The following is a 24,790-nucleotide window of genomic DNA, read 5'->3' as shown; positions in this document are numbered from 1 at the left end:
TACCAGCTTCATGATCCTGCAGATTTTTTGAATATTTTTGAACTTCTGGTATCTTGACATCCAAATTATGAAAATTTGTGACTTTAGGTACCCATTTTATATTTATAAAGTCTTTACCCCTTTCTTTTATTGTTCCCTCTTATATTTCTGGTTCATCATCAGTGTCACTTTCAATATTAGTGAATGCTTGATGCAGATCATTTAAAAAAAAAATATAGCTTTTCTCTCTGATATCCCGCCTTTCTGTGCAAATCGTTTTCTATTTTTTTTTCAAAGTGTGGAACTATACGTACAGTTATATTCCTTTGGTTTTCATATACTTTTTACAATTCAGTTAGCAACAATATTTAATCTTTTAACCACAGTTTTGAAGATTAGCTCGTTGCTAGTCCGACACTATTTTGTACTTTTGGGTTTAGCATGCTGCAACATTCCAGTTTTTGCTGCGAGTCTCAAACCACAAAAGCTACATAGGAACTATAGCTCTACTTTAGTTTTTCTTCCTTTTCATTTGGCATAGTAACATGCAATGTTATCAAACTCAGCTTCTTTGTCTCATCTTAAAAAATACATTTTCAGGTAGAATCCCTTATGCCTGTATCTGATATATATTTGAAGTTCTTTGAAGGTTCCTGTTAGAAATGGAGGTCTCTAGTTGGCAAGGGTTTGCACCTTTGTCCAAGTAGGGACCCTTCCTCCTAGTCAGGGTAAGGGGGATACACTTCTAAAATAACCCTTGGTAGCTTGGCATGAACAGACAGGTTTATCTCAGAGGCAGTGTGTAAAGCATTTGTGCATGCATACAGTAACACAGGGAAAACACTACAAATGGACACCACACCAGTTTAGAAAATAAATAAGCAAAACTTTATCTCAACCACACAAGCCCAAAAAAGACAAAAATCCAACATTCAATACTATAAAAATAGTTACTGTGCAAAATAACCTTTAAATTGCAGTAATAACGTGAAAAACATAGGGGCACATGCATCAAGCATTTTACAGGTCGCAAACGGGCTGATTCACAGAATCGGTCCGTTTGTGACTGGAAAAATGCTTTTTCCGATGAATGTACCTTTTAGCATTTGCAATATAGGTAATTGCAATTTTTTGTGATTACCTAAATTGCGAATGCATTTAGGGAATCACAATTTGTGATTCCCTCATTTGAGATGCATGCAGCATTTCCTAAATGCAACTGTGCATTTAGGAAACACTAATTACCATCAACTTCAAGTTGATGGTAATTTGTGCATGCATGGAAAAATGCATTGTTCTACACATGTGCAAACTTATCTATTTTAGGGGATGCTTCAAGGGAGCCTTAGGCCCCCAGGCACCCTTGGATTTGCATTCGCAATTTGCGATTAACAATTTGGTAATCGCAAATTGCAAATGCATTCCCATTCATTCCTATAAGCCCACAGGAATGAATGGGAATGAATTCCCTAATAGCGATTCGCAATTTGTGAATATCTATTAGGGAATATTAAGGATTTGCAAAATTATTTGCGATTCCTTAAAATTCGCTATTTGGTAATCGCAAATGGTTACCTTTATGCATGTGCCCCATAGTTCCTCTGACTCGGTAGCTCCTTTGGGGGCTACCGCGATACTGAACACAACAGAGTCTAACAATTCCAGCCAACTGCTTCGGTACTGGTTAGCGAAAGCATCAACAGACTCAGAGACAGAACCTTTCTGGTTGCGGCTGACTTAATGGAACTTGCCGGTCAGGGACAACCGTTGCGATGTGAAATGGAAGCATTGCAGCGGGCGGTGTCCTCACGACTCGGCGCAGGCAGCAGCTCATTGATGGAGTCGGTGAGACCAAGGCTTACGTTGCAGGGTGAGGCGGAGCTCGATGCGGTGCTGGCAGGTCATGGTGCAGCGACGGAGCTGGTTGATGTTGGAGTCGGGCAACATGTAGCGAAGCGGTGCGGAGTGCGATGCCCACACGACGCGTGCAAACAGCGGCTCATTGGCGGAGTCGGTGAGACCAGGGTTGCGTTGCGAAGCGAGGCAGTCCTCTGCTGTGCCTTCAGGACACGGAGTCTGTGATGGATCGCTGACAGAGTCCGGTGCCCTTTTCTTCTGCGGCGACTGGAACCAGTGGAACCCGAGATGGTGCCCATAAGGATGGTGAGGTCTTTGCTTTTCCTGAGACCTCTTGAACAGGGGGTAAGCGCCACTTCAAGCCCTTGTAGATACTTTCTTAAGCAGGATGCACACAAAGTTCTGCTCCTTGGCAGAAACAGCCACTGCAGGCCACTCCCAGACAGCACACAGCAAAGGGGCAGTACACTTCCTCCAGTTTCTCCAGCTCTTCTCCTTAGCAGAGGTTCCTCTTGAAGTTCACAAGTGATCTAAATTTCTGGAGTCTGGACCCCAATATGTACACAGCAAAATCCTTTGTTCTCTGAAGGCAGAGAGTGTCTGTGCCCAGCCAAAACCAGTTCTGTCCTTACTGGTGGCAGCTTCCTGGCAGGAGGTGGAGACAGCATTGTGGAAGGCAGACCAGGCCCATTCAGGTGAAAGGAAATCTCCTCCCCCTACTCTAAATGCAGCCCCGGTCTATTCAGCCCAGCCCTGACTCATCCAGACTCTCTGAAGCCACTGCTCCCCCCCAGTCTCTGTCACACTAAAGCATGACAGTCAATACACATCCTGGTAGAAGGACACTGGATAGCTAAGCAAGCTACTTTCTATAAGTGGTATTTTCAAACAGAGAATGTAAAAATCACCCTCATTAAAAGATGCATCTTAATATTCTGAGTTCAGGCATATCAAACTTTATTTTCCCATCTTATTCCTTGTGGTAGTTGTGTTTATAACATGTTATAAGCAAACTCCCCATTATATCCTATGGGAACAGATAGCCTTGCAATAGTGAAAAAAGAAATTGGCAGTATTTCACTATCAGGACATGCCACACACACAGGGCATGGCCTACCTTTCACATACACTGCACCCTGCCCACAGGGGTACCTTGGGCCTACCTTACGGGTGACTCACATGTAAGAAAAAGGAAGGTTAGGGCGTGGCAAGTGGGTGTACTTGCCAGGTCCACATGGTAGTATCAGACTGCACACAGGCTCTGCAATGGCAGGCCTGAGTTACACTTACAGGCTGCTTATGTGGGTGGCACAATCAGTGCTGCAGCCCACCAGCAACATTTGATTTACAGGCCCTGGCACACACAGGGCACTGTACTAGGCACTGACTAGTAAATCAAATATGCCAATCATGGAATCACTAATCCATAACAATAATTTACAAAGGGAGTACTTGCACTTTGGCACTGAATAGCAGTGGCAAAGTGCCCAAAAACGAGACTAGCAAAAACAAAGTCCAACACACAGCAAAAACACAGGAGGCAAAGGAAGAAAGACAGGGGAAACCCATGCCAATTGTGTTAGGTCTAAAACGTGCCCCCTCCAACTGAAATGTGGGGAGAACTATCAACCCTCTTGGGAGTTCTCTTCACTAAGGTGAAAAAATCTGGACAGACCATCAGCATTGGCATGTTCTGTACCAGGACGGTGTTCCACCGTGAAGTCTATCCCCTGTAGGGTAATGGACCACCTCAACAACTTTGGATTCTCACCCCGCATCTGCATCAACCATCTGAGGGGCCTGTGGTCTGTCTGAACTCGGAAGTGAGTCCCAAACAAGTAGTACCTTAGATTCTTCAGCGCCCAGACCACAGCAAAAGTCTCACGCTCAATCGCACTCCACCTCTGTTCCCGTGGAAGTAACCTCCTACTAATGAAGGCTACGGGTTGGTCTAGGCCCTCCTCATTTAGTTGTGAGAGCACAGCCCCAACACCATGGTCTGAAGCATCTGTCTGCACCACGAATTCCTGTGAGAAGTTGGGTGCATTGAGCATGGGCGCCGTGCACATGGCAGATTTCTGGGCATCAAACGCTTTTTGGCAGGTGTCAGTCCAGTTCACCTTCCTGGGCTACTTCCTTGAAGTCAGCTCTGTCAAGGGGGCAACAATGGAGCTATAACCCTTGACGAATCTCCTGTAAAAGCCAGTGAGGCCTAAAAGGGCTCTCACCTCTGTCTGGGTCTTGGGGGGTTCCCAAGCCAGAATGGTGTCAATCTTAGGCTGTAGGGGTGCCACCTGGCCGCTTCCTACCTGGTGTCCTAAGTACAACACTGAACCCTGCCCGATCTGGTACTTGCTTGCCTTGATTGTGAGGCCAGCCCTCTGCAGAGCCTCCAACACTTCCCAGAGGTGGTGCAGACGCTCCTCCGAAGTGGCACTGAACACTGCAATGTCATCCAGGTAGGTGGCACTGAAATCCTCCAGTTCATCCAACACCTGGTTGATCAACCTCTCAAAGGTGGCAGGGGCATTCTTCAACCCAAAAGGCATCACCCGGAACTGGTAGTTCCCCTCTGGCATTGAGAATGCTGACCTTTCCCATCAGTATAGGCAATCTGCCAGTACCCAGGCGTTAAGTCAAACATACTGAGGTACTTGGCAGCTCCCAACCGATCGATGAGCTCGTCACCTCTGGGGATGGGGTGTGCATCAGTCCTGGTGACTGAATTGAGCCCTCAGTAGCCCACACAGAACCAGAATTCTGGCATGGCTCCGGGTGCAGCAGCCTTTGGGACCAAGACCACTGGGCTGGCCCAAAGGCTGTTTGAGGGCTCAATTACCAGTAGCGCCAACATCTTGGAGACCTCCTCATTGATGCAAGCCTTGACCCTGTCAGTCACTCTGTAAATGTTGTGCTTCACAGGAGGACTATCCCCAGTGTCAACATCATGGACACATCACTGAGTGACACCAGGGGTCATGGAGAACAGATTAGCAAACTGTCCCAACAGGTGGGGGCAGTCATTCTGCTGTTCAGGGGTCAGGGCTGGTGAGAGGGTTACACCGTCCACTGATCCATCATGTTCCTTGGCAGACAGGAGGTCAGGAAGAGGCTCAGTCTCCTCCTCCATTCTAACATCTGTCGCCAGAAGCAAGCCCACTTCGGACATCTCCAAGTGGGGCTTAAGGCGGTTCACATGTAGGACCCATAAATGGTTTCTTGAAGACTGCAAGTCCACCAGATAAGTGACTTCACTCTTGTTGCACGGTGATATTTTACCCCACCTTAATTTGAGCAGGGGGTGGTCTATCTAATATAAAGAAAATACATGTGTGAGATACAGGAACTGAATCAGGACTTGTTGCAATTTATTTGAAGACACAATTTCAAACAATGAATGTTAAGATAGACTTGGTTAGACAATAAAGTTACAACATTTTAGCAAAGACCTGTGTCAAAAGACCACCCCTCCTGGGAACCTGACTCCTCCCCCAAGGCTACACTAGCCATCTCATGGGGCGGAGAACCTGTGGGTGCAGTAGTGTCTTTCTTGGGACACTTAGGATCCCCTATGAAGTGACCCACCAGACCACAAGCATAACATGCCCTGGGACCCTTCTGGGCAGGCTTACCTCCCAGGACCAATGGTTTCATCTCCCTGGGGGGCTGGGAACCCTTACCTTGGTTCCCTTGGGAATTACTTTGGGGCCCTTTCTGGGACACCTTCTGTTTATCCTTTTCCCCCCCCACTCTTCTGCTGGGGACCCTGCCCACCTTTGGCGGAGTCTCCCACATGACCTTTGTGGACCCTGGTACTGACCCAGCGGTCCGCCTCCACAGCAAGCTTCCTGGGGTCAGTCAGCTTACTGACAATCAAATGCTGGCGTAGCTCTGGAAAACAACTACTAGACAAGTGTTCCCATGCAACCAAATCATAGAGCCCCTGTAAGTCATTTATTTGGCTACCCTTTACCCAAACATCCAGTGCTCTGCAAAAATAGGACACATACTCTACCCAAGTGCTTGACTCCAGCTTTGTTACAGTTCCTAAACTTCTGTATGTACAGCTCTGGGGTCAAACCATACCTCCTTATTAAGGCTTCCTTCATGTGAGCATAAGACATCTGATCCTCAGTGAGTAAGGCTAGCAAAGTTTCCCTACCATCTGTGAGAAAGTGGCTCCACAACCCCGCTCCCCAGTCTCTCTTAGGGATTTTATGGGACCTCATTGCTACCTCATAGGCCTTAAAACACTGCCCAATGTCCTCATTCTTCACAAAGTCCTTAATTTCCTCCTTGGGGATGTACAACCTCCCTTCCCCGGGCACTGATGGTGCGCTGCCACTATGGGATTTGGACTCAATACTTTTTCTTTCAGATCCATCTCCCTCAAACCTCTCTCATGGTCTAAAAGCATCTTCTTTTCCTCCATGGCCATTCTCTGCTTTTCTAACCCCAATTTCTTACTCTACATGTCACTCTCCTTATCCAGCCTAAGCTTAACAAGCTCCCTCTTATGCACCCTATTTGTTTCTCTGTCCTCCAACTCCTCTGGATACAGACCTCTTGAAGAAACACTGCTGCCATCTCTGAAAGTTACCCTCCCCCCTTTCAGATTCAACAGCCCCTCCTGGTGCTCACCCACAGTCTCTGCCTCCAATGGAGGCTCCTCATCCTGCTCACTGGCATTTCTGGAATCCAACCAGGCCCTCGGTGCATATTGGTATTCATTCTTTCTGGTGAGGCCTTTCACAGAGATTTTAAATTTCTTGCAGATGTATTTAAGCTGAGACACAGTGTAGGTTTCCACCCTATCTTCCTCAAATTCAAAATCAATAAATGCAATGGATGCTGGCTTGGTCATGATGAAAAAATTGTCAGATCTTCAGTTGCAGAAAATCCAAAAGGAAAGGTTCAGTAATAGTATGTGGTTGCGTAATGGTCTGCACTATGCTAGTAGTGTACACCAATTACTGTGTGTCAGGCATAATTGCAAGTCCAGATCCTCACCGCTGACCACCAATGTTAGAAATAGGGGTCTCAAGCTGGCAAGGGTTTGCACCTTTGTCAAAGTAAGGACCCTTCTTCCTAGTCAGGGTAAGGGGGATACACTTCTAAAATAACCCCAGCTCACCCCCTTGGTAGCTAGGCACAAGCAGACAGGCTTATCTCAGAGGCAGCATGTAAAGCATTTGTGCATCCATATAGTAACACAGGGGAAACACTACAAATAGACACCACACGAGTTTAGAAAAGAAATAAGTATAATTTTATCTAAACCACACAAGCCCAAAAATCACAAAAATTCAACATACAATACTGTAAAAATAGTTACTGTGCAAAATAATCTTTAAATTGCAGGAATAACACGAAAAACACAGTTCCTCCAACTCAGTAGCTCCCTTGGGGGCTACCGCGATACTGAATATAACAGAGTCTAACAATGCCAGCCAACCACATTAGTACGGGTGTAGCGAAAGCATCGACAGACTCGGACACAGTACCTTTCTTGGTGCAGTCGACGCAATGATACAGGCCAGTCAGGGGCAACCGTCGCCGTTGCGATGTGAGATTGAAGCGTTGCAGCGGGCAGTGTCCTCACGACTCGGTGCAGGCAGCCTTTGGAGATACTTGCTCAAGCAGGATGCACACACAGTTCCTCTCCTTGGCAAAAACAGCCACTGCAGGCCAACCTCAGACAGCACACAGCAAAAGGGCTGTACTCCTCCTCCCGTTTCTCCAGCTCTTCTCCTTGGCTAAGATTCCTCTTGAAGTCCAAAAATGATCTAAGGTTCTGGGGTCTGGACCCCAATATTTATACAGCAAAACCCTTTGTTCTCTGAAGGCAGAGAGTGTCAGTGCCCAGCCAAAGGCAGTTCTGTCCTCACTGGTGCAGCTTCCTGGCGGGAGGTGGAGACAGCATTGTGGAAGGCAGACCAGGCCCATTCAGGTGAAAGGAAATCTCCTCCCCATACTCTAAATGCAGCCCGGGTCTGTTCAGCCCAGCCCTGACTCATCCAGACTTTCTGGAGCCACTGCACCTCCCCATCCTCTGTCACACTAAAGCCAGATAGTCAATACACATCCTGGCAGATGCACACTGGTTGGCTAAGCAAGAAAATATCTACTTGCTATAAGTGGTGTTTTCAAACACAGAATGTGAAAATCACCCTCACTCAAAGATGTATCTTAACATTCTGAGTTCAGGCATATCAAACTTTATTTTGCCATCTTGTTCCCTGATGTATGTATGTTTATAAAATGTTATAAGCAAACTCCCCATTCTATCCAATGGGAACAGATATCCTTGCAATAGGGAAAAACTAAATTGGCAGTATTTCACTATCAGGACATGCCACACACACATGGCATGTCCTACCTTAGGGGTGACTCACATGTAAGAAAAGGGAAGGTTAGGGCCTGGCAAGTAGATGTACTTGCCAGGTCGACATGACAGTACCAGACTGCACATAGGCTCTGCAATGGAAAGCCCGAGTTACACTTACAGGCTGCTTATGTGGGTGGTACAACCAGTGTTGCAGCCCACCAGCAGCATTTGATTTACATGCCCTGGGCACACACAGTGCAATGTACTAGGGACTGACTAGTAAATCAAATATGCCAATCATGGAATCACTAATCCATAACAATAATTTACAAAGGGAGCACTTGCACTTTGGCACTGAACAGCAGTGGCAAAGTGCCCAAAGCATCTAGAGCAGCAAAACCGAAGTCCAACACACAGCAAAAACACAGGAGGCAAAGGCAAAATTACAGGGGAAACCCACGCCAATGGTGCCAGGTCTAACAGTTCCCATTAGATCTCTGCAAAGATTCCAATTCTTTTTTTCATTGGGATATTACCAATACTGACTTCATTGGTGATTTTTTTTCATGTCAATGAGTTTGTCAGTGATTTCATAAACATTTGGCAGTTTTTCAAGTCTTGTTACATCTGTTACACTTTTCATTGATGAATCTACAAATTTGATGCTGTTATTATGGAGGGTGAACAAGGCGACAAAGCCTGATTCATTTAAATGTTATTCATTGTTTTGTTGGAGCTGGATGTAAAGTTCACAAAATGAGTAAGGAGGTTAATGATTTGAGGAAAAGACAGCACCTCTTCATGCCATCTTAATGGGATTTTTAGTTATCCAGGACCTACCCTATCTGGAATTGGAAGAGATTCACCATTTCTCGTTATCATGGTCAGAACTATGATAGATACCTTACTTAGCATATCTCTATATACTTCTCCTCAAAGAGATTAATGGTATACAGATAGTTACTAGTGGGACCCCTTGGAGGTAAAGGCCACTGCAACAAAGAAGTAGTTAAGAGAGTCCTAGCTATCCATGTCATTTAGCCACACTTCATTACATTTCTTCACTTTGATATTCAGAGCACTAGGCAAAAATCACATTGCTACAACACCCACCTCAGGCCTTCACAATTCTTTGTTTTAATTAAACAGATGGAGTCTCCTGGCCACCAATTCTAAGTCAGCTGCTAGGCCCTGACTGAGGCAGAACTCCGGTCCTCCTGGGGAGAGGTGACAAATGCAGCTTAAGCGATCCACAGGAAAGGCTCCACTTACATCCAGAGTGCCACCGCCCCAGCAGGTGATGCCTCATCTAGCAACTGAGCGTGCCCAGCCCAGCTTCGTACCCCAGCCCAGCTTCATGCCCCAGCCCAATGGGCCCAGCCCTTGGAGTTAATCCGTATCTCAAAATGATGGATCTTACTTACCGACTTCCCTAACCTACATTGTTCCAACATGCCAGAGGCTGTTCACCTAGGAGACCTGCTGCAGATATGGGTGCGACCCAGCGCCAGAATTACACAATCTCTCTTGGATTTTCATGGACCAGCATGAGCTCTCTGGATGCAACTGGAACAGCAATGTTTTCCAAGGTTTGAGATTCTCTCTCAAGACAAATCCATTCCAGGGATCCCTGCCCTTCAACAAAGAAAACAGAATTCTCTCTGGGGCTCCTGCCGGTATTTCTGGGATTGTTTGCTTTACCAAACTAGATGCCTTGAGGGTGCCAGTCTCCACCATTCCAGTTTCTGGGATTTGAACTCGACTCCATTTTGATTGCACATCCCTTCTGTATGGCGGTCGCCCATCTCTTAGGACCAATTGACCCATGTTCAACTGCTTATCACATGGAACTCTTCTCCACTTCGGCCTTCAAATCTCTCATTTGAATATTTGCTACGACCACCAAGATATCCACCTATGGTGGCTCCTGCTGGGCCTTAGGCTTCCATGCACAACACCGCAGACTTCCTACTCATCACAGCTTAGCTTCTGCGGCTCTCAGCGCAGGTGATGACCAGGTATGGGCCTGTGCTTCAGCACCATGTAGTTTTAGGGGTAGTTGATTCCTTAGCTGATTCTGACTTTCACTGCCACCGTCCTGCTGTCTATATCAACTGACATCTTTTCTGGCATCTGAAGAGCATTTGCTTTGGGCACCTTAATTCAGCATTCAGTTCATCCTCCAGCGCCAAATCTGGTTACCAAAAATGGCCCCCTAGGCATTTGAATTCGATGTAAGGATCCATGCCAGCCAGCAGGTCTTCCAACCCATTAAAAGTTTGAGCGTGGGTTGAGGTTCTTTTAGCCCCAAGACCTCTAATCATTAGCTTTACTAGACAGAACTAGGGTTTTCAAGCACCAGCTATCCTGAGTGAACCATCTACTAGATGATTCAATTAGCCTGTGCCAGTATAATCAGGTCAGATGACCGATTTGCACATCAGGACAGCTACAGACGTCCACCAGAGTTTTCCCTGACTTCACCCTTCCCAAGTGTACTTCACTATCTTTCGGATCATATCATATGCACTCAAGCTCCTTCTCCCTGACAAAGTGGATGAGATGGGCCGGTGGTGTACCACTGCAACTCCACAGTGGAATCCCATCTCAGCCGGCATGCTCCGGCCGTCACCTTAATTGTGCCACAGGGTTTAAATCAGTGCTCCTGCTCGCCTACATGCTAGACTCCTTGGTCCATGTTTCAAGATGGGTAAGGTGAGTAACTAACATAACCGCAGACCCCTGGCGCCCTGCATGGGCCTCCCCTCCTGACGGTGCAACACGTTGGGGTGCACTGAGCACAGTCTACCCTAGTCGACATTTGCAACGGGCCGCATTCCCCTTCCCTAAAACGGTGTACCACAAGAGGTACTGGGACACTTGCCGGGGGAGGGCACGGAGACAATCAAACTCATTGCTGCCCCACATAAATGGTAAAGCTGCTGCTAATGGGCTGTAACACTCTCCATTGGAGCTGAGAGCCACCTACTACTCCAAAGTTTTCCCAGCAAACCCAAGGCCAGTCACAGCACACCGCCACAAAGAAAATATGCCCTGATGTGGCCAGGTACACCCAGGCAGAAGTACCATGGAGGGGATCTGCCCTCCTGGGTGACTGACCTACTCACCTTGTTGAATCCTCTAGGCGGACTGCACAGACGCACCCATTTACCTTTTGACGGTTTCACGCCCTCTTGACCTCTCCCTTTAAAGTTCTGTTCAACTTTTACATATGGTACATGCTGGCTATTGGTTTTGCGCCCATATTATGCCTTAGACATGGTTTACCACCCACTTTGGAATGCATTTCCATGCAATCCGACATCAAGAATACCCGATCCGGTATGCCAGGAGCCACTACTGGCCTAACAATGTCCATAGGGTAGGCCTTGATAAGCAGGACCAGGGCACTCTGAGCAAAGGCGGGGAGTCAGTCTTCCATGCACCATATTTTCCATGCCCGCGCTCTAGTTGGGGATTTGGTCCTGGGCTCTTCACTCGCCATTAACGGGAGAATCCTGGTTAGTTTCTTTTCCTTCACTAAGGAAGGTGCTTAAATTCAGCGGGTTACCACGTCTCATCTGAGGATATAGTCAGATGCCAAAGCTTGGGGGAGTCCGAAAAATTCCCAGGGCTGCAGAATGGAGGGGGCCCTCTCTCACACAGGGAGGTCATGCAGCACACACTTTCCCAGATTGGAGACCAAAGCCCGCAGGGGCCAGAATGGAAACCAGCACTCATGGACAGGCAGGGAGCCTTCCCAGTCTCAGCCACAGCTGCGAAGTGGGCTCCTGAGAAGGGGCATGCAGGCTGCCGCGGGACAACACAACAATCATGTGCAGCATGCAGCCAGGCACCCTGGGATTTTCAGACCTGAATGCTCCAGCCGTGTACCTCCACGGTGGGGATAGGGGCCGGCTCCTGTGACATGCGCTCAGAGGTCTGACCTGAGGACGAAGGGATCAGAGCTGACTGTGACAACCTCAGCTGGCTGGGAGAATCCCAGGTCAATTGACATTCAAGGAACCCTCAGACAGGCATAGCACCTTGAGGAGCAGAGGGCCGCAAGGTGCATTTGAACTGTCAATAATAAATACGTCCTGCAATTTGGGAGAAGTTGGGCTGGTATATCCTGTCCACTAATTAAAGTGGGCACCTTGAACCAGTCCAAATGACCCTTATGATGTATGAGGTCAAAGATAACATTTAGAAAGCTATCCTAGTGGTAGCTGTGGAGAGCAGCCTTCAGGCTTAATCTTGAAGGAATGTAAAGCAGTAGTTATATAAAAATATGTATTTATTAATATAACACTCTCCAGTATCCTCTACACGAGGATAGAACAAAAAAACACACAATACGAGATCAATAGAACAGTTGTAAGTAGCACAATACACAGTGGGCTCCAGGGGGAGATCAAACCATATACTAAAATAGTGGTATAACAATCACGACTTAATTAGAGACAGTGCCTAGAATACGTAGAATCGCTGGGACCCCAAGGAACCATCCAAGGTGATGACACAGGGAGCCCACGGAGTACGGGTGCAGTGAGGAAACACGACCGCGTGCTCTGTACAACTCTATGGGAAAGTCGCGGTTGGAATGTTACAGTTTAAGGACCCTTCTAGGAGGACTTGGAGCAAACCCTCTGGAACTTGAGAGGTTAGAGAGCCACCCCACCCGTGGATACCGTAGTACCAGAGTTACCGATCCCAGGGGAGCCAGGTGCATAGGTGTGAAGTGGTGTCGGAAACCTCCATCGTTTTCAATGGAAGGCTGTGAAGAAGTACTGCTGCCGTGAAGGTGAAAAGGGTCCGGTATAATCCAAGCCTGGATTCTGGATAGAAGGAACCTGAAAGCAGAGGGGACAGAGTCTGGGTCACTTCAGAGTGATCAGGGGCTCAGTAGATGAATGCCCACCGAGGTTCTTCAGGTGTGGAAAGGGATGCTTGACTCTGCAGCCACGAGGACCAGGAGACATTGGGGATGACCAGAAGCCAGATACGAGCTGTCCCACGAAGGATTTCGAGTACTGAGGGGTCAGTGTCGGACTGGAGCACCAACAAGCCTTGGCATAAAGCAACCCATGCAGGAAGATCAAACAGGTTACAGTGTGGACCAGCAAGGTCCAGGGGACTCACCAAGCAATGGAGAGTCAGGACACATTTGGAGCAACCAGGAAAGCCCAAGAACAATCAAGATGACCCTCAGGAGGACCCACAGGCCGAATGTCCAGGAGTCGCAAGGGGACCTCGAGCAAGATTGCAAAGCACCAGCCCATGGAGCACTCAGTGCGAGGAGGCCAGAGTTCTTTGGTGCAAATACTGCTCAGGGTTAGGACTATACAGAGTCCAATGCACAAGCTCGGCAATTGCCAACAAGCATATGCAACTGCAAATGGACACCGTGCACAGGGGTTTGGGTTATGCAGTCCCCATGAGGGATACTGACCTCTAAATTGGTGAGAGGGCCGATTGACCTCAGGGATTTTCAGAAACCCACCTCTTTGGAGTCCACAGGAGCTCAGGAGCAGCAGACTGATCAGATGCATTAAGGTGCCTGCGAATGCAGGGGAGTGACTCCTTCACTCCAAGGGAGATTTTTCAGTTGTCTTAAGTGCACCACAGGTCCTGCATGGAACCTCTATGGAGCAAAGGCACAAACTAAGCTTTGGACGGAAAGGGGGACGAAGTCGAGCCCAGTCGAGGTCCAGCAAATTCCAGGGTGTCCTGACAGTCAAAGGTCAGTGGTTTCTTCTTGTAGAATCTTGTCCACGTAAAATCTGAAGCCTTACAGCCAGGTAAGTCCTTTTATACCCACAGGAGAGGGTTGGACAGATTCAGGGGACCCTCCTAGGGGAGGGGAGGGACAGAGGGGTGGTTACACCCATGTCCTTTGTCCAGTTTCACACCAGAGCAGGAGCCAATGGCTCCCAGAACTGGTTTGAGCTGGACTATGCACAGGGACACCAAATGTGCCCAAGGTGCAGACTTTCAGGCACTCTCAGAGTGCACCCACCTAGCCCCAACTCACTAAACCCAGTCTGGGAGGTGGTCACACCTCCCTGTGAAAGGATGCCTATTGTGCTTCCTCTGCTCGAGCTTGGCTAAGCAACCAAAGGGCAGAAATGTGTCTCTGGTCAACAGGTTCCATTTTGTGCTGCCCGGGTCGAGAAGGCTGGCGCCGGTTAGACCAGTGACCCTACGAAGCTCGCTTCAGAAGGGGGGGGATCATACCTCCCACACCGGTTACCGGTATGATTCCAAGGTGTTTTATACCAAACACGATATGTTTCTATGCAGCCGTTTACGAGATAGCATTTATCGCGAGGTTATAATGCACCTCTACCTATATGTCCGGCTGAGTCCCAGACAACACGGGAGAATGGTCTCCAAAGGCTGCAGAGAGGCTCTGCTCATGCAGGGGAACCCTCTCACATAAAATCCAGCACCCTGCCTTCAGGATTGATAAGGCCTGCTTTAGGGGTGACTTATAAGTTTTAAGTGTAGTGACCAATATAGTGAACCTATATCTAAAGTAAGTGGTGCAAGCACCAGCTTACACAGGTTGCAGTAGCAGACCTGTAGTTCCATTTTGCATGGCCTCTCATGGGTGGCATAACACATGCTTCAGCCCATGGGAGGCCTCTGGGATACCTATGCCCTGGGTACATGGGTACCATATACTTGGGACTGATAAGGGTACCCCGGCATCCAATCTGGAGTGTACCAAAGAACATGTATGCCAATTTAAAGGAGAAAGCAAATGGTCTGGGGTCCTGATTAGCAGGATCCCAGTCAGACTAGTCAAAAACCAGCAAAACACCAGAAAAAAGTGGGGGTAACCGTGCAATCAGATCCTACCTTCCTACACAATTCACACTAATTTTCGCAGACAGCTGCATTCTTCATCAACGCGCGAGCTGAGTGATCCACCGCCAGGAGTCACAGGCAACTTTCGCAACGTTTGACCACCTGGTTCAATAGAGGTGGGAGGAAGTCAGCACCAGTGTTGGAAATGGGTTCCGCCCATTTAGTTTACCCAGACTTTTTGCATTTTGCTTACAAGGTTTTAGATTGTTATTCTGAATGAGTCTTACTACTTACTACCTGAGGTATGGTAACTGCATGGTAATTTGACTGTACTTTGCCACTAGTGTTACCTTTTAAGATAAGGACTCTGCGTTACAGCTAGGGAAAGGCTGGCCTGGTTACAGGTGAACATGTGTGCACACACATGTGCACACGGGTGCACGCTGCAGGTGAGAGACTACAGTTATGTGAGGCCTGAAGCTGCACAAAAGTACTGCCTGTGGCAGATTTAAACTGCAAATTTGACCTGTCAAAGTAACCCCGTTTGACAGGCCTAAACCTTCCTTTTAAATTTTAATACGTCACTCAAAAACTACATTTCATTGCAGCAAGGCTGGCAGCTGCTATAGGGAATCATTGGGCTACATAGTAACATTTATTTAATGGTAAATTTGGATTGGCAGGACCTGGAAAAATATTTCTTCCACTTATTTGAATTGTAATTTAAAATCATCTTTAATGGTAAGGTTGGATTTTAAATTATTATTTTTGAAATGCGACTTTTTTTAAACCTGGCATTTTCCTGCCTAAAGCTTTTGGTGCCTTCCTTGGAGTTTCCAGCTGCCTGGACTGGTAACAGCTCTCCTATTTGAAAATGTATATCGAAGCTCGATAGTGCACTCAAGGGCCTGGGTGTAGAGGGGAGTGCATCTTCCCGACGGTATGGCTGGCAAGGAGTTGTGTCCTGCCCTGATTACACATCAATGGTACTTTCCTCATCTCATACAAAGAGACCTCACATCAGCCTTTTGTGTCATTATCCAGGCCGGAGTCAAACACAGGGAAGAGGGGAAAACTGACCAGAATTAGTTTTAGGGTTAGGCAAAGGGGTGTCTCCACCCACAGGCTGGACTGCACATAAAAGTGGCTTTCCCAGAAATTGAAGGAGAGCAAGACATTGGACCTGGACTGTGACTGAGGCAACGCCATGGAGAGCTGGAAGGCAAGCCCCTGATGCCCTAATGGACTGAGGATTATTGGGTTTCTCCCGGGCCATTGATGCTGGTCCCCTTACACCATCTGAGAACAAGTTGGGGAAAGACTCGGGCCATATGTACAAGCACTGGCATTAACCACCACTAACGCTAGTTAGCGGCAGTTTTCTTACCGCCACGTACCGCTGAAAACGATCGCCCTGATAGCGACGTATTTACAAGACGTCACTACATGGCAATAGTTTCAGGGAGCGGCAGAGAAAACTGCAGCTAACACTAGCATGAAGGCGATAGGAATTCTGGCGTGAAAACTAAGGAAAGGCCCATTAGCGGCAAAAAAATGCACGTTAGAAAGCCCAATGTGAGTTTTTTTTCCTCTCAGTCCACCTCTAATGAAAATTGGGAAAAAAGACAATGGAATGCAGAATGGAGTAGCCAGGGCCAAGTGCAGCACAGATCAACAATCCCCTCAAGCCCCCCAACATCCAAGATGACCAGCCAGAGTTCCAGGGGAAGAGGAAATTCAGGGCTACATTTATGAAATGATGCGCATCGCGGTGCAAAACCAGTGATGCATCACTTTTCATTGCGCACTACTTGCAACACCATGGCATCTAAAACCTTGAAAGCGTAGACAGTCCCTGGGGCCCGGAGGCCTCGCTGGACCTGCATCTGGGGCCTATAGGCCTTGCTGGTCCTGCGCCTGGACCCAGAGTGGGATGCGGAGGTGCTGTGAAGTCACTGGGCCGTGGCAGTAGACATTGAGGTGCAGCGATCGCCCTTACCTGGTAGTGAAGTCTGGCAGGTTGCATGGAGACACGTTGCTGACCTGTGTGAGAAGACAGCCTTGAGACCCTTGAATGGTGGAGGCGCTCATGCGCACCAATGTAGGGAGGTCTGCATCACATACTACGATCCACCTCTACACCGGGGTGCACGGAGGAGTTTACGAATGGTGGGCGGCGCCTCTGTGCATCACAGGCCGGATTATGTTGCACTGGCCGGACGCTGTGGAGGGTGAGGCCCCAGTCTAACTTGTGTGGTGGGAGCACTGCAACTTCACGCCTAAGGGGGCCCTGTTGGATCACCTGCAATCGGGAGGTTCCCCAGCAGACTTGGCGGCAACTGCTGTACTAAGGCTTGTGAAATCCCACCTGGCTGAGTCAAGGATTTGGAGAGAGTACAGCGGATTGCGCCACAGTGTCAATGTCCAGGTAAGGAGAAGGTGGGACACGTAGTGGAGGAGGTCCGGGGGCCGAGTCGCCCAGGCCTAACACCTGTGGCAGATGCACCTCTAGTGGCGGCTCATCCACAATGGCGGAAGAGCGTCCCCCAGTGATTTCAAGCAGTGCAAGAAGTGGCAAAATAATAACTTGATGATAACTTTCTGAAGCACACATGCTATGTTTCCTTTGCTATAGGGCTGCTCCACTCACGGAGCAGGGCAGGGGCAGAGTGGTATGCCCACTCAGGTGTGCAATTACTGTTTGGTCGGCCCTCTCAGGCCGCCCAAAGCAGTCATGCCGTACTGCAGCGTTGTGATAGGCTTTGGGGAGGGAGCCTGGCTGCCTGCTTCCTGTTCCTGGAAGCAGACTCAGGAGAGCAGGAGCACAGAAGATGCGGGACCCAGCCCCGAGGTAAGAATTCATTGGAATAAATATTTACAACCCCCGCTCACACCCCCCACTTCCCCGCCCCCTCCAGTGTCCTTTCCCACCACCCAGCTGTCCAGTCCCCCCCGCAGCACTTCTCAATGGCAGCTGCTGTGCGACCACATGAAGCGTGCGTACCACTGGTGTGTCAAAGGAATATATGACGTTACAACGCATACCATTACATCGCATTCCATTACAATGCATATTAATACTGTGCATATTGCAAAAGTAGGGAAAGTGCTGGATAGCGGAGGGCTAAAAATTACTACTGCCACTCTAGTGAGTGAAACCCTAAGACTAACCCTTGCACCCCAAAACCCAAACACACCCTGAACCCTAAAATTCACCTGTGCCCCCCAAAACACACCCTGAACCCTATAATTCACCTTTGCCCCCCAAAACACATACCCACCCTGAACCCTAAATTTCACCTTTGCCGCCCAAAACCCATACCCACCCTCAGTGGTTAATTTGTAAAATAAAAAGGGCCGGGGCTCTCCTCAGGAGAAATGTGCTGGTGTAAACTGCCTCCTGTATAGAGCCCAGGCACTTTTATTCTGTAGAGGACTTGGCCTAATGGCTAGAGCTGCCGATTTAGTAGCTGGGGTACCGGGTTCGAGTCTCAGTGTGGCTCAACATCCTGTGATTCTGTGGAAATTCAGGCTCCCTTCCAAATGAGTGTGTCCTTAACTGGTGCTATAAGCACCGGTGCTGAGGATTAGGTGCCTGTGCTGAGCACCGGACAGCACCTGCTCAAATTAAGCACTGCCCACCCTAAATCTTCAAATTGACCCTTGCACCCCAAAACCAATACCCACCCTGAAACTTAAAATTCACCATTACTAACCTTACAATGCGTTGTAATGGCATGCGTTGTAATGGCATGCTTTGTAAAGGCACCTGCGTTGTAAAAGTTGCGTTGTAAAGGCATTACGGTGTAATGCCTGCGTTGTAATGGTCGTCTACCTTGCCAAAGGCAAGCCATAGGCAGGCCCGTCTGCATCCGTCCGCCCCTGGACCACGCCCCCAGCACCAAGGACCCCTCCTCTCGGGCACTGCACCGCTACGACGCCAGCACTCTCCTCGCCATCAACCCTGGATGCCACATCGCCTACATCTAGCAACACTGTGGAGTTCTCTTGAACCCTGCGTCTGTTGAAATTACAAACGCACCTTCTGCTACATCAGCACACCAGTGCCTTGCGTAGACCAGCCGACCAACAGTGCACCCGACTGGCTGAACTGCATCCTCCTCAACGTGCGGTCACTCCACAAATCTAGGATCTCCTAAACGCAACCTCTTCAGACTTCGCCTTCTTCATGGAAACCTGGACCAACCTCTGCTCCGGACCAGACATCTCCATCGCCATCCCTGACGGCTACTAAATCATCAGCAAGCACCACCCCGACCGTCGAGGAGGATGCATTTCCATCTCCTACAAAAGCACACTCCGACCGACCATGCACTCTAATGACCCAACGGTGACCATGGAACACCTCCACTTCCAGATCCGGACCAACCCCAACTCCATCCTCTGTGGCACCCTCATCTGCAGGCCCCCGGGCCATGGACCCCCATTCACCGATACCATTTTAGACCTCATTGTTCCCCAGGCTCTCCCATCCTACTCGAAGACCTCAAGTTCCACCTGGACAACCCCAGTGACCAGAACACCACCCCCTCCTGAGAAAGCTCGCCAACATCAGACTCAAGCAGCTAGTCACTGCACCACCCACAAAGCAGGACACACGCACAAGCACGACTCCTCCGCCAGCGGGAACTTCGACTACAGCCACACCACCGGACTCTCCTGGACTGACTATCATTGTATACATCATGTCTTCACCATGCCCACCGTACACCAGCGCCATCATCGCCCCCCCCTCGCGGCTGGATCAACTTTTCATCAACTCCCTCAGCACCACCACTCTGCCAATGCGTACAGACGATAACACCGCAGCGCGCAACCTCCACAAATGGATCTCCAACTGCGCCGACACCCTGGCACCCCTCAAGAAAATACCAGGCAAACAAGACTCCAAGAAGACCAACTGGTTCCCTCCCGTCCTCCATTATTCCAGATGCCCTGCAGACGTCTTGAGAAGTGATGGAACCACAACATCAATCAACTCCGCAACACAGTTACACTTGCACAATGGCGCAAGGGTGCCTGCGTTGGCGCATGGCAGCCATTGTGCGCCAACGTAGGTGATAAAAACAGGGTGCTTATTCATGAGCTCCTTCTGACAGTTTCACCCCGAGAGTGTGTTAGTTTCTTGATGTACTTGCAACTGATTCTTGCACCACGTTGCGCCGTACTTGCAAAGTGACGCATGTAGGCATATGCGTGACCTTGTGAAGCCCTGTGCCACATTATACCTGCATAAGGTATAATAGGTATGATGTATGCAGGGTGTGCAATCCCACGCAACAAAGCATCATAGGAGTGGCACCAAGAAATCCATCAGATTTCACTGCGACAATTGCAGGACAGCACTGGGTCTGTACCTTACGCCTGCCTCAAGGCAGGCGTAAGGGTGACGCAGTGCCACAGGGATAGGCTGGCCACATGCATTGCTGGAGTTGCATCATGCTAGTGACACAACTGCAGCAATGTGTGACTTTAGCACTGACAGATACGTCAGGATTCCAGACGTATCTGTCATTAATTGCATCATGGCGCGCTGTACAGTGAATACAGTGCAGCCATGGTGTTGCAAGAAGGGCATAGTGAAAAGTGTTGCAACGCTGTTTTGTGCAGCGCTGCAACACTTTTCATGAATGAGTCACATGAATGCGCCCTATCTTATTGATGGTGCGCATTCCTGCCCTGTAGTTTTTTTGCAGGGCAGCACAGCAACATTCCTTGCAGGACTGTCCAGCACCAAAACCTGCTGAAATGAGGCCCCAAGTCTTTGCACCATTTTTAAAACCAGCTATTTTCTGGTCTTTTGGTCTTGGTCCATACAAGGAATTCCTTGTAAATATTGCGAAGTTGGGTTATCGGCCGTTTTTGCACAGGAATGCCTACCTTGCATCTCTTTTTCGTTAACTATCACTAACAGGGGGGCATGGCTTAGCCGGCTGCAAAATGGCCGCACCTAGAGTGGGCTCTGCTGGCCAAGCCTAATATCCTGAACAATCCTGCAGACATTTCGCTCATCCCCACCTGAATTCTTCACCATCGCCACTCACCTGCTTTTGTGGCGTGCTCCCAGCCTCCTCCTGCATTGGATCCCGGACCTGGGCCTTGTGGCGTGCGCCGCCTCCCCGGCCTCCTGGTGCCGATTGCCTGAGTCTGTCCTGGAACCGGGCTTGAACTGGATGCGGGACTTCCACCACGTGACCAGCTGAACCGGTAGGTGCCACTGCTGTAGGGGCACGCTGCGGCGGGGTTGGGGGCACGGCTCGTCGTACCGCCCAGCCTGTACGATCCTGGGCACCATTCTCCTCTCCTTGGCGCCCTTGGCTTAGGCCTCCCTCAACAGGCCTGGCGAAGCGGGCAGCACGCCCCCAATGATTCCCCGGCTGCGCACGGCCCCCCTCCTGCTGTGGCCCCCGGCCCCCCGACGTCTGCGATCGTCGGTAGCCACTCTGGCCGTGTCAGCACCTGGGCCCCCTTGCTGCGGCGATCTCTGCTCGCTGTGATTCCTTGGAGCAGCGCTCCTATTTGCCACCTCCCATTCAGCTGTCTGCCTCCTTAGGCCCGCGGCCGCCGATTTCTGCCGGCCCCTCCTCCTGAGACATCGATGCACAGGGGATGATTTAAGCAGCATCGGGCCACCACATATTCAGGTCCGGCCGTGGTACGGCCCACCAAGTTTGTTATTTGCCCCCTGCTGGGCCCTGCTGCCGAGTCAATGCAGTGCTGACACTCTATCTGCCCTCGGCCCAGTGCTTGCCTAACCTGGCTGCTCCTACCCCTGCTGGTCCTGCTGCTGCACCACTGTTGTGTTGATGCTCATTTGCCCCCAATCCAGTGACTGACTTACATGGCTACATCTATTCCTGTGGGTCTGTCCGCCTGTGCCCTGCAAGGTGCTTATTGTCTTCGCTGTGGTTCCCCCTGTCCTGTGTCCCTGCGGCCCTGTAGTGCGCTGGCTCCAATTGACAATCTTGCTTCCTGTGACGGATTGCTCCTGCTGACCCACCCTGGGCCGGGCCCTGTTGCCCCTTCTTGCAACTGGTCGGTAGGCGTGCTATTTGAGGTAACCGCCCGGTACTGGACGTACTGCCTTTTGGGACCCCTCCTTTATTGCCACCAGCTCACCTGTGTTCTGGTCCCGGGCGTTGCTGCAGCGGTCCTTTGGGCCTGCCCTCGCGACTCTTCCCTGCTGGCTGTCCACACGTCGGGCACACCGGTTTCCTTCCTCCACCGGCGGCCTTACCTCAGTTGTCAGACTGCCTCGCTCATTTGCGGCCTCCGGCCATGGGAGAAGCCGACCCCCAAGCAGCCCAAGACCGCCTTTGACCAGCGCCGCCAGACGCGCCAGGAGGGTGCCGGTGCGGATGGGGGTGACCCCTTGGCTCCATCTGACATGGCGCAATCCCATGAGGACGACCTGAAGGCCATCATGTTGGATGTCCCCACTATAGCGGCACAGTTGGATCAGCTCTCGGCCCGCCTTGACACAGTAAAAGCCAGGGTTGACTCCCACGATGCCCGACTCCTTCATGTTGAGTCCAGGGTGTCTGATGCAGAGGACGATGCTACCCAAGACCTCCATTATTCGAGACAAGAACGAAGATTTGGAGGGGCGTTGACGCAGGAGCAACCTTCGCATTACTGGAGTGCCCGAATCCATCAACATATCTCGCATGAAGGATTATGTGGAGCAGCTGATCCGTGAGCTCTTTGGCGAAGTTCTCTCATCGGTATTTATAGTCGAGCGGGCACATCACTCCCTTGGCACCCGTCCAGCCCCTGGCCTGCCAGCCCGTCCCATCATAGCAAAGATTTTAAACTTCAGGGACCGAGACGCCATCCTCCGGGCGGCCAGGGAAAAAGGGGACATTCGTTATCAGGGTAACTCCCTCTCGTTCTACCCGGATTACACCACCACTGTTCAGGCGGAACACCGTGAGTTTCTACCGGCTAAACGGATCCTCCAGAAGCATGAGATTTCCTATTCCCTGGCGTATCCAGCCAAACTGCGAGTTAAACAAGGCACCAAAACCATAATTTTTCCAGACCCGAAAGAAGCGCTGGCGTTTGCTAAAAAATTGGACAAATCCAACCGCTCCTCGCCTTTCAACTCCCAAGCAGTTCCCGAGGGTAATCTCAGTGACAATGACTGACCTATTTTTCTTGCCCTGGTTTTGCACCCCTCGCATTGTTTGCTCTCCAGGCCTGTAATCTGTTCTTAGTCCCTTGGGGTCAGGTTGCCCTTGGGCTTGTTTGCTAGTTCACTTGTTTCTGATGTGAAGTTTCCCCTTCTCTTGGTGTATATTCATGATGTTTGTTGCCGCCAAGTGCATGGCCATCCTGTCTTTTTTTACAGGGGTGTACGCTGGACGCCATCATGCCCCCTCGAGATAATTCCCATCAAGGACACAGTTTTGTTCCCTCTGGGCCTCTCCACGTCCACTTTGTGTTCTGGCTCTTCTGCGACTGTTTCTATGTATGCTTCCCTTATTGTCTGCTACTGTTAAAGGCTTGGCCGCCCTGTCTTTATGGCAGGGGTGTACGCTGAGCGACGCCATGCCCCCGCGGGATGATTCCCATTTTGGGCATTGACTCTTCCCCTCCTAGTTGTGGGTCCCGGGGTGGGTGCGGGCGGTATCTCAACCTGTTTGGTGGGTTGGTGTGGACGGGGGTTGGGGGTGGTTTTCTTGGATCTGTTGCCTCCTTTTGAGGCGCAATTGTTTTTGTCATTATGTATTGCTTTTTTCTTTAGTTTGCACTGTTAAATCAAACTGTACTTGCTCTGCTATGTCATGCCACACTACTTTGCGCACAACCTCACGATTTCGCTCTTGGGCACGGCACTAATCAGCATCATACCCTCTGGGCCTAATGCCTGTTGCTCCCCCTTGCAGCCTTGTTATCTGTCGCACCTAGCCCTGGGTCGTCTTTCCCTATCCCCTTTGAGGTCGCACTGCTATTTAATTTCACGGGCAACCATCACAGACTCACGCTTCTGCGTGAGGGCCCAGGCCAGATTCACCACGCCCCGCATGTCTACCCTTCACAATATGCTGATATGACAGACACTGTTTTCTGGACATGGGACATCCGTGGTCTTAACGAGCACCATAAGGCTCGACTAGTTCATGTGCATCTCCACCGGCACAAGGTGGACATCTGTCTGCTACAGGAAACTCACCTGCTCCCTGCCTCCCCTGCCAGGCTCCACTCCCGGCATTGGAGAGAGACTCACTCCTCCTTTTATTCCAACTACTCTCGTGGGGTCTCTATCCTTATACGCAGGGGACTTCCTTGGCAAACTTCCCACGCAAACACTGACCTCGCGGGTCGTTTCGTTATTCTCCATGGCTCCCTCCAAGCCCAACCTTTGACAATAGCTGCAGTATATGGCCCTAACAATGACGACCCAGACTTCTTCGCGCTGATTTGGCAACACATCTCCTCCTTTGGCCCCGCTGCGCTCCTCTGGGGGGACTTTAACGTTACATTATCCACTGTCCTTGACTGCTCCTTCCTCCATGCACCACACCTGCGCGTTGCTTTCCTATTAGCATCCATCCTTGCTGAGAAATCCTTGTATGATGTTTGGCGGCACATGCCTCCTGACACTCGTGAGGGCACCTGCGTCACTGCCACTCGGGATTGTTGGTCCCGGATAGATCTGTGGATCTCCTCCCCAGACGTTCTTTCCTGAGTCTCCTCCGTCGACCATAAGGCACGCACTCTCTCAGATCACGCGCCGGTCCAACTATGTCTCCGTCTGCCCATGTCTCCTCGGCGCGCCTTCTCCTGGCA

At 49.9% G+C, this 24,790-nt stretch overlaps 1 protein-coding gene and 1 pseudogene across 1 annotated transcript in view; both read right to left on the bottom strand.

Annotated features, from left to right (window-relative positions):
- GDAP1L1 (ganglioside induced differentiation associated protein 1 like 1) overlaps positions 1-24,790 on the bottom strand; it is a 619,148-nt gene that overhangs the window by 550,216 nt on the left and 44,142 nt on the right. The gene's annotated exons all lie outside the window — the stretch shown is intronic.
- On the bottom strand, positions 9,618-11,731 carry LOC146812334 (28S ribosomal RNA; annotated as a pseudogene).

The sequence above is a fragment of the Triturus cristatus genome, chromosome 7, assembly GCF_964204655.1.
Source record: "Triturus cristatus chromosome 7, aTriCri1.1, whole genome shotgun sequence".
Classification (NCBI taxonomy): Eukaryota; Metazoa; Chordata; class Amphibia; order Caudata; family Salamandridae; genus Triturus; species Triturus cristatus.
This window is presented reverse-complemented; position numbering and strand designations above follow the sequence as displayed.